General features: G+C 40.0%; 2 non-coding genes across 2 annotated transcripts; both read left to right on the forward strand.

Moving 5' to 3' along the window:
- Positions 1-6,864: 6,864 nt before the first annotated feature.
- On the forward strand, positions 6,865-6,939 carry Trnas-cga (transfer RNA serine (anticodon CGA)). Its single transcript has one exon. It is a non-coding gene; the product is annotated as a tRNA-Ser (tRNA).
- Positions 6,940-7,465: 526 nt separating this feature from the next.
- Trnal-caa (transfer RNA leucine (anticodon CAA)) lies at positions 7,466-7,540 on the forward strand. Its single transcript has one exon. It is a non-coding gene; the product is annotated as a tRNA-Leu (tRNA).
- The last annotated feature ends 10,458 nt before the right edge of the window (positions 7,541-17,998 follow it).

Genomic DNA, 17,998 nt, shown 5'->3' on the forward strand with positions numbered 1-17,998 from the left:
TACGTAAACAAACAGTACTTCATCTCAGACACAAAAGAAGAAAAATCCTAGCTGACAAACAAAAACTGAACGAAGAGAAAATGAGTGGAATGAGGGCACTGAGAGAATCATTCAATGATTTTGAAAGTAAGACGTTGTCAAACGACCTGAGAAAAACCGTAAGAGATTTTGGTCTTACGTAAAATCGGTAAATTGGTCAAAATCAGCTATTCATGCTTTCAGGCCGAAATACTGAAATCGGTTTTCTGAAATTGTTTCACTGTGGAAGATCGTAACACGGCGCCTCCTGCCACTCGTCGTACAAACATCAAAATTGCAGATATTGAGATAACCGATCGCGGAATTGAAAACCAACTACAATCACTTAGTAATGGAAAGGCTCCAAGACCAGATTAAATTCCTATAAGGTTCTATAAAGATTATGTGAAAGAACTTGCTCCCCTTCTAGCAGTAATTTATCGTAGATCGCTTGAGTAACGAAAGGTACATAACGACTGGAAAAAGGCGCAGGTCCTTCCCGATTTTAAGAAAGGTCGTAAGACAGATCCACACAATTATAAACCAATATCACTGATGTCAATCTGTTCTAGAATTATGAAACATGTTTTATGCTCATGAATTATCACGTTTTTGGAAAATGATCATTTCCTCTACAAAAACCAACATGTATTTCGCAAACAGAGGTGCTGCGAAACTCAGCTCACCCTGTTCCTCCATGAGGTCCACAGCGCAGTAGACAACGGCGCTTAGGTTGACACCATGTACCTTAATTTCAGTAAGGCATTTGACACCGTCCCGCATTACCGTTTAATGAAAAAAATACGAGCTTACGAAATATCGGAGCAGAACTACAATTGGATTCATGACATTCTTACAGACAAATCTCAACACGTCACTCTTACTGGAACTAAATCGACAGATATAAAGGTAATATCCGGAGTACCACAGGGAAGTGTTAGAGGTCCATTGCTGTTTACAATATATATAAATGATTTAGTAGAAAGAGTCGGATGCTCTTCAAGGCTACTCACAGATGATGCAGTTCTCTATTTCAAAGTAGCAACACCAAAAGAATTTACAGAACGACCTGCAGAGAATCGATGAATGGTGCAGCCTCTGGCAGCTGATCCTCGACATAAATAAGTGTAACATACTGTGCATACATAGGAAAAGAAATCCATTACTGTACAGCTACACTATTGATGACAAACAGCTGGAGACAGCGTCTCCAATAAAATATCTAGGCGTAACTATCCAGACCCCCCCATGAACCATGGACCTTGCCGTTGGTGGGGAGGCTTGTGTGCCTCAGCGATACAGATAGCCGTACCGTAGGTACAACCACAACGGAGGGGTATCTGTTGAGAGGCCAGACAAACGTGTGGTTCCTGAAGAGGGGCAGCAGCCTTTTCAATAGTTGCAAGGGCAACAGTCTGGATGATTGACTGATCTGGCCTTGTAACAATAACCAAAACGGCCTTGCTGTGCTGGTACTGCGAACTGCTGAAAGCAAGGGGAAACTACGGCCGTAATTTTTCCCGAGGGCATGCAGCTTAACTGTATGATTAAATGATGATGGCGTCCTCTTGGGTAAAATATTACGGAGGTAAAATAGTCCCCCATTCGGATCTCCGGGCAGGGACTACTCAAGAAGACGTCGTTATCAGGAGAAAGAAAACTGGAATTCTACGGATCGGAGCGTGGAATGTCAGATCCCTTAATCGGGCAAGTAGGTTAGAAAATTTAAAAAGGGAAATGGATAGGTTAAAGTTAGATATAGTGGGAATTAGTGAAGTTCGGTGGCAGGAGGAACAAGACTTCTGGTCAGGTGACTACAGGGTTATAAACACAAAGTCAAATAGGGGTAATGCAGGAGTAGGTTTAATAATGAATAGGAAAATAGGAATGTGGGTAAGCTACTACAAACAGCATAGTGAACGCATTATTGTGGCCAAGATAGATACGAAGCCCACGCCTACTACAGTAGTACAAGTTTATATGCCAACTAGCTCTGCAGATGACGAAGAAATTGAAGAAATGTATGATGAAATAAAAGAAATTATTCAGATAGTGAAGGGAGACAAAAATTTAATAGTCATGGGTGACTGGAATTCGAGTGTAGGAAAAGGGAGAGAAGGAAACGTAGTAGGTGAATATGGATTGTGGCTAAGAAATGAAAGAGGAAGCCGCCTGGTAGAATTTTGCACAGAGCACAACTTAATCATAGCTAACACTTGGTTTAAGAATCATGATAGAAGGCTGTATACATGGAAGAACCCTGGAGATACTAAAAGGTATCAGATAGATTATATAATGGTAAGACAGAGATTTAGGAACCAGGTTTTAAATTGTAAGACATTTCCAGGGGCAGATGTGGACTCTGACCACAATTTATTGGTTATGACCTGTAGATTAAAACTGAAGTAACTGCAAAAAGGTGGGAATTTAAGGAGATGGGACCTGGATAAACTGAAAGAACCAGAGGTTGTAGAGAGTTTCAGGGAGAGCATAAGGGAACAATTGACAGGAATGGGGGAAAGAAATACAGTAGAAGAAGAATGGGTAGCTTTGAGGGATGAAGTAGTGAAGGCAGCACAGGATCAAGTAGGTAAAAGGAAGAGGGCTAGTAGAAATCCTTGGGTAACAGAAGAAATATTGAATTTAATTGATGAAAGGAGAAAATATAAAAATGCAGTAAGTGAAGCAGGCAAAAAGGAATACAAACGTCTCAAAAATGAGATCGACAGGAAGTGCAAAATGGCTAAGCAGGCATGGCTAGAGGACAAATGTAAGGATGTGGAGGCTTATCTCACTAGGGGTAAGATAGATACTGCCTACAGGAAAATTAAAGAGACCTTTGGAGATAAGAGAACCACTTGTATGAACATCAAGAGCTCAGATGGAAACCGAGTTCTAAGCAAAGAAGGGAAAGCAGAAAGGTGGAAGGAGTATATAGAGGGTCTATACAAGGGCGATGCACTTGAGGACAATATTATGGAAATGGAAGAGGATGTAGATGAAGATGAAATGGGAGATACAATACTGCGTGAAGAGTTTGACAGGGCACTGAAAGACCTGAGTCGAAACAAGGCCCCCGGAGTAGACAACATTCCATTGGAACTACTGGCGGCCTTGGGAGAGCCAGTCCTGACAAAACTCTACCATCTGGTAAGCAAGATGTATGAAACAGGCGAAATACCCTCAGACTTCAAGAAGAATATAATAATTCCAATCCCAAAGAAAGCAGGTGTGGACAGATGTGAAAATTACCGAACAATCAGTTTAATAAGCTACAGCTGCAAAATACTAACACGAATTCTTTACAGACGAATGGAAAAACTAGTAGAAGCCGACCTCGGGGAAGATCAGTTTGGATTCCGTACAAATGTTGGAACACGTGAGGCAATACTGACCCTACGACTTATCTTAGAAGAAAGATTAAGGAAAGTCAAACCTACGTTCCTAGCATTTGTAGACTTAGAGAAAGCTTTTGACAATGTTGACTGGAATACTCTCTTTCAAATTCTAAAGGTGGCAGGGGTAAAATACAGGGAGCGAAAGGCTATTTACAATTTGTATAGAAACCAGATGGCAGTTATAAGAGTCGAGGGGCATGAAAGAGAAGCAGTGGTTGGGAAGGGAGTAAGACAGGGTTGTAGCCTCTCCCCGATGTTATTCAATCTGTATATTGAGCAAGCAGTAAAGGAAACAAAAGAAAAATTTGGAGTAGGTATTAAAACCCATGGAGAAGAAATAAAAACTTTGAGGTTCGCCGATGACATTGTAATTCTGTCAGAGACAGCAAAGGACTTGGAAGAGCAGTTGAACGGAATGGATAGTGTCTTGAAAGGAGAATATAAGGTGAATATCAACAAAAGCAAAACGAGGATAATGGAATGTAGTCGAATTACGTCGGGCGATGCTGAGGGAATAAGATTAGGAAATGAGACACTTAAAGTAGTAAAGGAGTTTTGCTATTTGGGGAGCAAAATAACTGATGATGGTCGAAGTAGAGAGGATATAAAATGTAGACTGGCAATGGCAAGGAAAGCGTTCCTGAAGAAGATAAATTTGTTAACATCGAGTATAGATTTAAGTGTCAGGAAGTCATTTCTGAAAGTATTTGTATGGAGTGTAGCCATGTATGGAAGCGAAACATGGACGGTAAATAGTTTGGACAAGAAGAGAATAGAAGCTTTTGAAATGTGGTGCTACAGAAGAATGCTGAAGATTAGATGGGTAGATCACATAACTAATGAGGAAGTATTGAATAGGATTGGCGAGAAGAGAAGTTTGTGGCACAACTTGACCAGAAGAAGGGATCGGTTGGTAGGACATGTTCTGAGGCATCAAGGGATCACCAATTTAGTATTGGAGGGCAGCGTGGAGGGTAAAAATCGTAGGGGGAGACCAAGAGATGAATACACTAAGCAGATTCAGAAAGATGTAGGTTTCAGTAGGTACTGGGAGATGAAGAAGCTTGCACAGGATAGAGTAGCATGGAGAGCTGCATCAAACCAGTCTCAGGACTGAAGACCACAACAACAACAACTATCCAGAATGACCTTAAGTGGAATTACAATATAAAACAGATAGTGGGAAAAGCAGACACCAGACTCAGATTCATCAGAAGAATCTTCAAGAAACGTTACTCATCCACGAAAGAAGTGGCTTATAAGGCGCTTGTTTGCGCGATTCTTGAGTATTGTTCATCTATCTGGGATCCATATCAGATAGGACTGTCAGAGGAGATAGAGAAGATCCAACGAAGAGCGGCGCTTTTAGTCACAGGATCGTTTAGCTGGCGAGAGAGCGCTACGGAGTTGCTAAACAAACTCCACTGGTGGACGTTACAAGAGAGGTGTTGTGCATCACGAAGAGATTTACTATTGAAATTTTGGGACAGCACTTTTTAGGAGGAGTCGGACAACATATTACTTCCCCCCCCACATACATATTACATATTGACCATGAGGAGAAAATTCGAGAAATTAGAGCCAATACGGAGGCTTACCGACAATCATTGTTCCCACGCACTATTCACGAGTGGAACGGGGTTGGAGGGATCAGATAGTGGTACCGAAAGTACCCTTCAACACACACCATTAGGTGACTTGCAGAGTATGATGTAGATGCTTGTAGTTTCTTTATCTACGGATCATGTTTCATGTTGACATTACACATGTAATGTTAATACCATGGAGGTAGAATAAGGGGAGATGGCGCTACTGACTTATGCTGTACGTTGTTTTGATGCCAGTGGGCGGGGCCTGCCACCATCTTGGATCCCCCAAAACATTTGCAGACTAGTGTTTACAAATACTTCTGTGGAAACGCCAGGGACAGCCCCCAGACATTTGCACAAGCCCCCACCCATTTACCCCCCTCCACACCTACTCCCTGCCACACTAACCAAGAGCGCATCAATATGATCGTTGGTAGTCCTTGTCGCTGTCGTGTTTTTGTTCATCGTTTTTTGTTTTACCGCGGTTGTTCATACTAGCAGTGTTGTGCTGTTAGTACTTCTTAGCAGTTTGTATAATACTGTCAAAATGAAACATAGATATACACTCTCAATAAAGTTATCATACACAAGGTACCTAATCTTGACTGTTGTCGCCAACTGCTGCCAAAACTGATATCTAACAGACATTAATGTACGATAAGATGTGTTGGAATGACACTGACGAAGTTATGTACATATGTTTCACAACAGGCAGCTCTAAAGCTCTCAAACACTGAAGAAGAACTCAAAGTAATCTTGTGTCTGCTATAAGCAGGCAGTCATAAGAGTTCACAAGTACAAATTCACCCATTACACAGGCAACTATTAATGAAGAATGTCACTGTGAAAATATCTGACTGCTCGTATTACGCAGTTCTACATTATCCCACTCTTATATTCTTTAGTCTTAATGAGATAATCAGAAACAAACCAAGACATCGACTTTGCCTTGTTTATGCACAACATTTACTTTAGACAATCGAGATAATGGACGGCATCCTTGGCGATACTACCAATTAATATTCCCCAACAGAATTTCTTACACTACGCAAGGTGACGGAAAATTGGGCTCACTCCAGTTATCAAATATCAGATTTTTTGACATAGTGCAGATGAAAGCTCATGAAATAAAAAAGACAGTTTGGATACCATTTTTATTTTTCTTTCTTACTGATGATTTTTCAACTAGCATGTTAATGAACATATTTCTAATTCTTTTCACAATGGTACCGGAAAAACTGTATTTCCTACTAACTACGGATTTTCTCCCTTGTTATGACTGGCATATCTGTGATACAAACAACTTTGATGAATGAGATTTTCACTCTGCAGTGAAGTGTGCGCTGATATGAAACTTCCTGGCAGATTAAAACTGTGTGCCTGACCGAGACTCGAACTCGGGACCTTTGCCTTTCGCGGGAAAGTGCTCTACCAACTGAGCTACCGAAGCACGACTCACGCCCGATACTCACAGCTTTACTTCTGCCAGTACCTCGTCTCCTACCTTCCAAACTTTACAGAAGCTCTCCTGCGAACCTTGCAGAACTAGCACTCCTGAAAGAAAGGATATTTCGGAGACATGGCTTAGCCACAGCCTGGGGGAATGTTTCCAGAATGAGATTTTCACTCTGCAGCGGAGTGTGCGCTGATATGAAACTTCCTGGCAGATTAAAACTGTGTGCCCGACCGAGACTCGAACTCGGGACCTTTGCCTTTCGCGGGCAAGCCATGTCTCCGCAATATCCTTTCTTTCAGGAGTGCTAGTTCTGCAAGGTTCGCAGGAGAGCTTCTGTAAAGTTTGGAAGGTAGGACACGAGGTACTGGCAGAAGTAAAGCTGTGAGTACCGGACGTGAGTCGTGCTTCGGTAGCTCAGTTGGTAGAGCACTTGCCCGCGAAAGGCAAAGGTCCCGAGTTCGAGTCTCGGTCGGGCGCACAGTTTTAATCTGCCAGGAAGTTTCATATCAGCGCACACTCCGCTGCAGAGTGAAAATCTCATTCTGGAAACATCCCCCAGGCTGTGGCTAAGCCATGTCTCCGCAATATCCTTTCTTTCAGGAGTGCTAGTTCTGCAAGGTTCGCAGGAGAGCTTCTGTAAAGTTTGGAAGGTAGGAGACGATGTACTGGCAGAAGTAAAGCTGTGAGTACCGGGCGTGAGTCGTGCTTCGGTAGCTCAGTTGGTAGAGCACTTGCCCGCGAAAGGCAAAGGTCCCGATTTCGAGTCTCGGTCGGGCACACAGTTTTAATCTGCCAGGAAGTTTCATATCAGCACACACTCCGCTGCAGAGTGAAAATCTCATTCTGGAAACATCCCCCAGGCTGTGGCTAAGCCATGTCTCCGCAATATCCTTTCTTTCAGGAGTGCTAGTTCTGCAAGGTTCGCAGGAGAGCTTCTGTAAAGTTTGGAAGGTAGGAGACGATGTACTGGCAGAAGTAAAGCTGTGAGTACCGGGCGTGAGTCGTGCTTCGGTAGCTCAGTTGGTAGAGCACTTGCCCGCAAAAGGCAAAGGTCCCGAGTTCGAGTCTCGGTCGGGCACACAGTTTTAATCTGCCAGGAAGTTTCAAACAACTTTGATGTTGGAACATGCAGCAGACCATGGGCGGAGCTTAGGATATGAATTGGTGTGGAGGGGGGTGATTGGGTGGGACTTGTGCACCGTCCGGGGCTGTTGCTAACGTTACGTTATTTCTGTCGTGTGAACTTGATATTTGTTTTATATAGTAAATGGTACACTGTTTTAGTGAACAACACAGCTTAAGGAACGCAACTTCAAACGTTTTTCTGGTCTCAGACGTGTATTCGATACAGTGATACGCCACGAAAATATGACGCTTCTGGCCTCAGTACTGTGATTCTTCTTTCTTTATACACTTCGAATAATGGAGAAGAGAAGTATGTGCCATGAAAAGCGTGCTTTCATAATCCATTTCTATTCACTTTCATTGTGTTTGTGTCGATAATCGATAAAGCCAGAACTCCAAAACCAATGAATGATAGTTTAGAGGCACCGATTTGAATTCGTCGCATTTTCAAGTCAAATGCAAATTTTAAATGTTCAAGTTTACAAGAAACTTACCTTATTTCTTATGGTGTCCCATAGATATATTCAGGGATGATATAAATAAGCCAGATGTCATGCCAACAAAGTGAAAGATTCGTTAAATTACGAAGGAAAAGAACTGAATTTAAGATTGTTATGCCCTTTGTAGTTAACATATCTGCTTTGTTTTTAAATTGTACCTACCAAGTGACATTCAGTGTGGCAAACAACAACAGTTTACAGGGTAACACGACAGCACAATGATTAACGTAATGATCTAAATAGCCTGGACTTAGATAGGTAACTTTTCTTTAACAAATACGTAACCCTTTAAGTCCTTATAATTTAACCACTGTGACAGGTGTTCCACACATTTTACGGGAGATTTAATCAACTGGCGAAACTGATGGCAGCGCCATCTATCACAAAGCGAAAACACTGGTCCAACTGAAACATTCATATTTCTTTACGTACAACACGAATATGTAATAAAAATGGGCGTTCCTATTTAAAAAAAACACAGTTGATATCCGTTTGACCTATGGCAGCGCCATCTAGCAGGACAACTACAGCACCGTCTGGTTTCCCCCTTCAAGCTAGACAAGTTTCGTTCTTTGTAGTTTTTTCGTTTGACGCTTATTTCGCGAGATATTTGGCCCAGTCACAATCAATGGACCACCCTGTATATAAGAAAATAGCACTTAAATAAGTCCACTTACGCTTGAAATGTGATTTGTTTAAACTTAAGACTACAATCAGAACGATCTGTGCACCTGTAAGCGACGCAAGCCGGCATTTTCTATCAAAACACTTCACGACTACACGGAATCAAACCACCAGAAGCGAATGTTTTGGTGTAGCTAACATGCTGGACCTTCACTTGGGTCGACTTCAAGTTTATGACGTCATGACAACTCCTCTTATTTTTACCTCCATGATTAATACACATTTAAACAAAATATGCTGTTACTTTATAAATTACCAACTAGGTATAGAAATACACAAAGAAAATTTTAATGAGAAAAAATGGCTGGTGAAGATACTAATAACCTTACAGATAAAAGCAATGTATATAAAAAGCTATGCTGGGATAATACGCTACTGAAGCACTAACAAACATTTTTTTGTAAAATGAAAACGCAATTTTTTATGTGAATTGACACTAATACACCACACCAGAAACGCAATTTTGCGCTCAAACGATACATTCTGTTCTTCTCAACTCTCAGTCCTTATCTACGTTTGTATCTCCCTAAGGACGTTTCTTCGGTAGGTACATGACAAAAGAAAAAAGAAACAGCAGAAATACTTTCAAACAGAAGTAGAAATGTGTAATAAATGGTTGCTTACGGTGATTTATGCACGTTATATAATTTTATCATAAAGGTTTAATATACTGAGTGGACACAATGATTCTGAATAAAATACTCCATTCTCATTAAAGATGTCTCTGTGTTGTTAGGCTGTTGTGCAAAATGCTATCAGTATTGTTGGAGTCTTGTCAGTTAAATGATGGCATTTTCCTTGCATGTAGTAATCAGTTCTTGCATATCCCTTTTCAGAGCACTAAGTCAAGTTCAGTCCAGATATCCAATGCAACCTGTCGAGACACATATGAAATTCACATACAGAATCTACAGTACTTTTGAAAGGAATCAGTTTCTAGTAGCTATGTGATCATATTCAAAATCTGCATAGCGATTAAAGGACGAATTTTATACCGTGTCTAAGTCAAGTGACCATAGACAGAAATCGATCATCATTTCTGTTTGCAGGTGATCCATTTGTATGAATTAAAGGCAGTAACACAGGAAACATCCTGGTTCTATTCTGAACACCATCACAACAAACCGATGCAATACATTAAAGAAGCAAATACTGAAAAACACCAAAATATTAAAAAAGTATTGTAACAATAAAATTGTGAAATTTCATTGCAGGGATATTTTTTGAATTAAACTGAGACAAGAATTTTAACTGCATTACACAAGCTGAATTTCTTTCAAATAAATTAATCATTTTTGACCTTGAAGCGGAAATACTACAAATCTATTGATGTCACTGCTCGGAAAGTAGTGTACCACAATTAGTTTGGACTTATCGTTAGGACTGGTATATTTTTATGGAGAAGCCTGATTAATGAAATTGTAAGATATGTAATTTTCGCTTTCTAAACTAAAATTGCTGCATACTATTGCGGTAACTACAACTCCCAAGTGTCCTATACTCATATATTTACGAAATTATCCTTTTCTAGTACAGTAAAGTAAAATTACTTGAGTAAAATAATTTTAGATGCAAACACAAGAAATAAAGATACCTGTAACTTTCCCACACAGCAAGTGGAATTAGCCTTTCTTGTAAAGTACAGAGCCTAATGAATAAAATTGAACACTTAGACTTTACAATATATGAGAATGAAAATCTATAGTGAAAGAATGGGCAAAATCGGTTCCATGTGTACCTGACACTCTATGATTAAATTTGCATGACATTGTGTGGGAGAAATGCTATTACGTGCTGGAAGACGTTTTGCGGGATGAACTACCAAATTGAACAATTTGCAGCTATTATAATTATTGGTTATCCCATAACAGAGCATTGGTAATATTATCGTATTTTTATTAATACTTTTTTTGTAATTAATCATGAAATTTATTCGCAGATATGTAACCATGGCCGCAAATTGAAGATTTCGACTTAGTTTGGATATAGTTTTATCTTTATATCTGGAGTACTTTGAATTTGTTTGTTTTAAAGTTGTTGCCAATGTTGCGTGTGTTTACGTTGTATGGTTGGAGCAGTGGGCTTATTAATAAAGGTTTAAGGTAGTGACTAGTGAGCTCACCCTCACAGAGTGGTAGAGACCCGACAACAGTATGTGGTTCGTGGTAAAATAGTTGTACTAGGCTGTAGTCGGAAGATGTTTCTGGAAAATTTCAAGTGTGAACAGGAAAGCAATTAGCGATGAGAAAAATTACGGACTGCAAGAGTAAGAGCTTGAAAAGAAGTTAATGTACTTCTCGAATAATTTGGGAATATTTGGCAGCGGTTTGTCAATAAAAACGTGTTACTTAAAAGCAGAGCAACTCGCCATTTCAAATTGACCTCATACATTTGGTCAAGCGCACGGACCTTGGTCTATTCGTCATGAATTTACTGTCTTGTCTAGTCAAATACGCATTGCAACGCCCCGTGCAGAACCGTCTATGAGCTGTGAATTGGCGAAGCAAACATATGTCAAAACGAAATTTTATATGTGCTTACATACGGATCTGTAGCGTAGTTCATGGTCTAGTTTAGATTGAAGGTGACAGTTTGGTTGTGGAGTTGGCAAAGTGATTTCAAACACATCAGTGAAAGCTATCATTATTCTATGAGCTGTATACTTCAGCTAAAGTGAGATTAGGCCATCATTTATGTGTTATATTTGTTATGTTGCTACCGTTTCACGAAATGGACGGTAGCACTAGAGGTTATTAACTCTCATCCTGTTGCGTGAGTGACCTGCCTTTCATTTTCAACCTTACCCAACCTATTGCTCTCTCTTGACCGAGGAAGGAACTATTAGTTCCAAAAGGGTGGATAATATGTTTATTTGTGTGTGTTTATTGGCAGCAGGGTAACGACTGGACAAAAGTTATAAAATAAAATCAACTAAAGTGAAAGAAGGGTAATGAGATTTAATCAGATTATTCAAGGGAAATTACATTGGGAAGTGAGACACTAAAAGTAATTTGATTCATTTATTCATCCAGCAGCTGTCTCACAATAATATAGTATTTGTCACAGAACAAATAAAATGATCTCTCAAAATGCACATACACGCAGATATATAAATATAATTTTATGTAGATAGTTCAGCCTTGACCTTGCTGAATGAACCAGCACTCTATTTGCCTGAAATGCTGTAGGAAAACTTAGATTGGACGGAGAGGGCAAACTCCCTGCTCCTGTGTATGAGATTGGTGTCTTAAGAACTCCACCGTCTCATTTGGTTGGCCCCTATTGTACAGTGCTCTCTGATTTACAAACCATTTGTTCCACACAACTTATAATGTCACATCACCTCAAGAAGAACGAGATGTTGGGATCAGAAAAATAACAAGACTGTACTATTGTGCACTGTAGATCTTGGTACGTGATTTTCTTGTAAAAGCATTGCATTTTGATCATGTATTGCGATGTGACAGAGTGTTATAGTTATTCCTTTTCATTGTTATCCACTTCTCTGGGTTCTCTAACCAATCCTTAACTGCGTAATATGTGTTACTTATGAAGTATGCTGTAGCTGCTCTTTTTAGATGGATGAATTTTGCTATTAGGGCAGTGAAATAAATGACAATGCATGAACTAGAGAGCATTTCTGGAACGAGGAGCTTGTTAACACTGAATATAAATCTAAGTGTTAGGAAGTCTTTTCTGGACATATTTGTCTGGAGTGTAGTACAGAGGTGAATATTAGATGGGTAGACTGTGTAATTAATAAAGAAGAAGGGAATCTAAGAAGAAGAAAATTTATGTCCCAACTAAAAGAATGGGTAGATGATACAATTTATGGTGCAACTTGACTAGAAGAGATGGTCAGTTGATAGGGCAGATTCCAAGGCACCAAAGAATCATTGAATTGACAAAGGAGGAAAGTGTGTTGGCTAAACATTATAAAGGGATATGAAACCTGGAATACTGGATGTAGTTTACAGAAGTTATGCAAAGATGAAAGAGTTGTGCACATGATAGACAAGATAGACAAGAGCTACATCAAACCATTCTTCGGACCCAGTACAATAACAGTTTTATAAATTTGTGAAAAGAATTTTTCTTTTGATACAGTTGATAAACCGAAGCTGATGTGTGTCAGTACTACAGCTCCCTTAGACTTCCTAAGAATAATACAAAATCCAGACTAGAAAGAGGAAGCAAGCAAGGTTAGCTTGGTAGTTACATTACCATCTACATTTATAATCTGTAAACCACTGTGAAGTGTATGGCAAAGGGTATGTTCCACTGTACCAGTTAGAGCTTTTTCCGCATTCTATTTACATGTCAAACGCAGGAAGAATGATTGTTTAAATGCCACTGCACATTCTGCAGCTAATCTAGACCTCACTATCCCTATGTGAGCAATATGTAGGGCATTGTAGTGTATTCCTAGAGTCATCACTTAAAGCCAGTTCTTGAAACTCAGTAGACTTTCTCAGGATATTTACTTCTATCTATCTTCCAGTTCAGTTCTTTCAACATCTAGGTGACAGTGGGTCAAGCAAACCTGTGACCATTCGTGTCGCACATCTCTGCATACATTCAATATCCCATGCTAGACCTACTTGGTACGGCTATCACACACTTGAATGATATTCTTGAATGGGTCACACAAGTGATTTTTAAGCAATCTCCTTTGTAGGCAGATTTCATTCCCTAGTATTCAACAAATTAACCAAAGGCTGCTGCCTGCTTTACACACAACTGAGCCTATTTGACCGTCCCACTTGGTGTCCCTACTAAAAGTTACTCCCAAGTATCTGTATGAGTTTACAGATTACAACTGTGACTCACTAATGTTATATTCATAGGATACTATTATGAAAGGGGTAGACTGCTACTAGAGGAGATGTTGAGTTTCATACAGGCACAACAAAAAGACTGTTAAACATGTGAGCTTTTGGCAAAAATGCCTTCTTCTAATGTAGAAAACACATTAAACATTCACGCAAGCACATCTAACACACTCATGACCACTGTCTCTGCTCAACAGTGTTGGACTGCAGGTAACTGAGCCTGGTGGGAGCAGCAGTCTGAATGGTGGGGGTAAGGAGGAGACTGAGGTGGGGAGAGGGGGGATAACAGGGCAGGGGTAGGGGAGGGTGTTGTGCTGCTTGTGGGAGCATGTGGGAATGTAGTGGAGATATGGTAGGAATTCTAGGTGCAGTTGGGTGGTTTGTTGTGTGGGGGGGGGGGGGGGGGGTTGAAGGGGGCCAAGGATAGAGGCAAAGGAGAGAGGAAAAAAGGGGTAGAAGAGGGGCAAAGAGAGAGAGAGACTAGTGAGTGCATTGAGTTGTATGAATAAAAATATGAACATTCTCCAGAGTAGTCACTCAGAGCAAAAGCACATTCTCAGGGGAAGTTCTCAGTTTCGTATGAATAAAAACTAGGAAGTATAATCTCTGACCCGGGAGTAATCTCTCACTACCTCCCCTCCTTATTGAGTAAGTTCTCAGCATAGGAATTGAAATCCAACATCTTTGGTTCTCAGTTTGTTTCTTTTGCGTGTGTTTTGTGATACCGAAAGTTTTTCTTACATTATTTCAGTGCCAAAATGGAAGATTCATAATTAGCCTTTGTGAATATTATAAAAGATTATCCAGCTGTCATCAACAAATCAGAAACTCCAGCTGCAAGAAAGGAGAAGGCAGATTGTATTAAGGAAATACAGCACCGCTACAGGGTTACTTTTGGGAAAGAAATTTCAGAGGGGCAGATTATGAAAAAACTGCACAATATGAAATCGCGCTTCAAGGCTAAGATGGATGTAAATAAGACGGGCAACGTTAAGATTTTCCTAAAAAATTGGAAACAGATATTTTTGAAAGTCTCTTCGGGTTTGCTGCCGGATCCTAAAATCAACTTGACTCTTTGGCAATCCACCTGCTGCTTCTGCTGATGAGTCCTGCTGAGTGCATTTACCATAGTACCTGAATTGTTACATGTTAAACAATTTTTATTGAAAGTAAAATCAATGATAGAGAATTAAGAAAAACACTAAACTGCATTTTATTATGTAACATCAAATTTCTCTGCATCATACCCTGCAGAACAATGGCTCGACTGATTACAAGCATTTTAAGCAATCAGAAGTTCCGAGTAATCACTGGAAGCAACATAAGTAAGGAGAGGAAGCTGAACAACGGATTGCCTCAAGGATCAGTTCTCTCACCATTACTGTTCACCCTATATCTATCTGATCTACCTGACACTTCGTCCAGAAAATACTGCTATGCCGATGACCTCGCTGTAGCTGTACGACGCCAGGAAATGAAGACAACAGAAGAGATTCTAACCAATGACCTGTCTGCACTGGATAATTACTTAAAAATCTGGAGACTCCAACCCAGTGTGAGTAAAACAGAAGTGTGTTGCTTCCATATAATTGTTGGTTGTTGTTGCTTCCATTTAAACAATCGGTTGGCGAACGTAAAACTGGAAGTAAGTTTCAGAGGCAGAAATCTTCTTCATAATTGGAACCCAAAATATCTTGGTGTCATTCTGGACCGTACACTATGCTTCAAACAACACCTTCTTAACGTAGCACAAAAGTTGAGGACTCGAAACAACATCCTCCATAAGCTATGCGGAACTACCTGGGAGTCTTCAGCAACCCCCCTGCGATCTTCAGCTCTGGGCTTGGTGTACTCAAGTGCTGAGTATTGTGCACCTGTTTGGATGAACAGTCATCATACAAGACTTGTTGACATCCAGCTGAACACGACAATGTGCATAATATCTGGTGCAATCAGATCTACTCCAGTTTATTGGTTTCCCCTGTTAACTGGTATAATGTCTCCTGATCTATGCAGATGTACTGCCTGTTATGAGAGAATTCCACAAGATCTCCAGGAATTCTAACCTACCCATGCATAGCGACCTGCCACTTTTAAATCGTAAGAGATTGAAATTATGCCAACCAACTCTGTGCGATGCTGCTGACATGGTTGATAAGGATTTCAAATCTCTGAAAGAATGGAAAGGTCAGTGGGAAGCAGTGACAGATGTGCGCCTGCATAACATCTTCTTAGGTGCTAAACTTCCAAGTGGATTTGACCTACAACACAAGACCTGGACTACTCTCAACAGAATCCGTACCGGCCATGGCTGATGCAGGGATTCCCTCTTTAAGTGAAAGAAGCTGCCCAATCCAGTCTGTGACTGCGGGGCTCCATACCAGACTGTTCACCGCATTGTCAGTGAATGCAGGATTCAAGCCTATCACGGTGCTGAATAGGACTTCCTGCTAGCAACTCCAGATGCAGTGCACTGGATTGAAGGACTGGATATTCAGTTGTAAAGACAAACTTAAGTTCCTTGTGTGTCAATATGTGCATATGTATATGTAATTTAATTTTATGATATGTCTGTATTAGCCATACGCTAAGTAAATAAAATAAATAAATAAAGAGCACTGTTTTTTATTTTCATCAGGAAAAAATTATTGTAATTACAAAAAATTCACAAATTGGGTTTAATTATTCAAATTTTTAACAGACTCCCATACACTACAGTTGACGTATTGCATTCACAATTTCCTGTCTTCTATTTGTTCCATGTACACGTATGTTTGCTGCTTCCTCTACACCTAATACTAGAAGATTGTTGTCATCTTCACTAGGTGCCTCAAAATCCTCATCCCCTATATGTTTTTCTACATTGTGCAAAACAAAACAGGCTATTATCACACTGGGGATTTTTGTTTGGACAAGCCTTATTTTACTTTGCAGAATTGGAAAATGCTTTTTTACGTGTCCAAAGCACCATTTGATTACCCTTTCCTTAGAGTGAAGTCTGTTATACGCCTTCCCATTGGGTGTTTTGGGATTCTGGAACGGTGTCATTAACCACAGTGCAATCCCATATCCCACGTCTCCTAAAATTAAGGCATTGCACTGGTTCTCTCGCAATATACTGTACACATCTGAGTTTCTTCATATCCTCGCGTCGTGTACAGGGCCAGGCCATGAAGCATCTACACTCGTAAACATTTCACTGTTATCACTCTATAACCTCCCCCTAGTTTCCCAATGAACTTTATTATTCGCATATGCTGAAGATGAAATTACATTTAATTAATTTAGCATAATATGTAATAGCTCATCATCATGAAACTCATTGCCTTGTGCCCTTCTGTTCTTGTGACATCTAAGGAAAACTACTAAATGATAACATATCCTTTCACAAATACTGGATTTTATTAATTAAAACATCCTTTTTGTAAACCAACATTTATAAACACTCAACAGAAATCAAACACTGTGTGCCACTACACCTACATTCTGCCATTAATCTACAGCCTCATTACCGAGCAACTGTCTCTAGCCTCTCGCACACCCGACTTCCACTCACGGACTCCAACAGTCTACTCCCACTCGCACATTGTTGACTGCACTGCAGTCTTTGCTTTATTTTATGATCGCTGCATAGTGCACAATTGATACTATGTAAAGGTACTGTACCCTTACAACACGTCGCCTGCACATTTATAGATGGAAAGCCCTTTTGATTAACGTATTGGTCTCCATGTGCAGAAGGTTTCATTATAGGTATGTGAGTGCAGTCTAGGGCCGTTACCGCACATGGAAACTTATATCTTGATTGCCATTTAACTTTAGCTGTTTCTAGTTTGTTAACGTTTCTCTGAAATCAGATTCACAATGGTGCTTTTCTATTAACCTGTTGCAGAACATATGAAAATGTTAGTGATACTGTTGTCTGGTGTATTCCCAAGTCGTCTACTACACCAATCTGATAGCTTGGATCTGCTAAATAGTACAAAAAATGTTTTCATTTTGCATTCATTGGAAAGGGCGCCTCCTCCTCTTTCGTGATTTTCAGGAAGAAAGTGATTTGCCAGCCAAATAATTTTTCAGTGTTAAATTTTATATAAACGTCTACAGCCCCTTTCTTCTGTGTTCCTTCATAATCCATATATCTTTTTTTGTATTTCAAGAAACATAAATTCCGCCATTTTCACTAAAAACACTTGGTAACGCTTAACCACACCACCACTTACTCAGCTCAAAGTATACTATGGAGAGCACTCACAAAAACAGAGAATGTTCTCCGCTTGTGAGAAACTTCTCTGGTTTTATTCATATGAAATTGAAGAATATTCTTTGTTTTGAGGGACTTCCCCCACCCTTCAACCTACACTGAGAACATACTCAGGTGAAGTATACTCTCAGA

The sequence above is a fragment of the Schistocerca cancellata genome, chromosome 10, assembly GCF_023864275.1.
Source record: "Schistocerca cancellata isolate TAMUIC-IGC-003103 chromosome 10, iqSchCanc2.1, whole genome shotgun sequence".
Taxonomy (NCBI): Eukaryota; Metazoa; Arthropoda; class Insecta; order Orthoptera; family Acrididae; genus Schistocerca; species Schistocerca cancellata.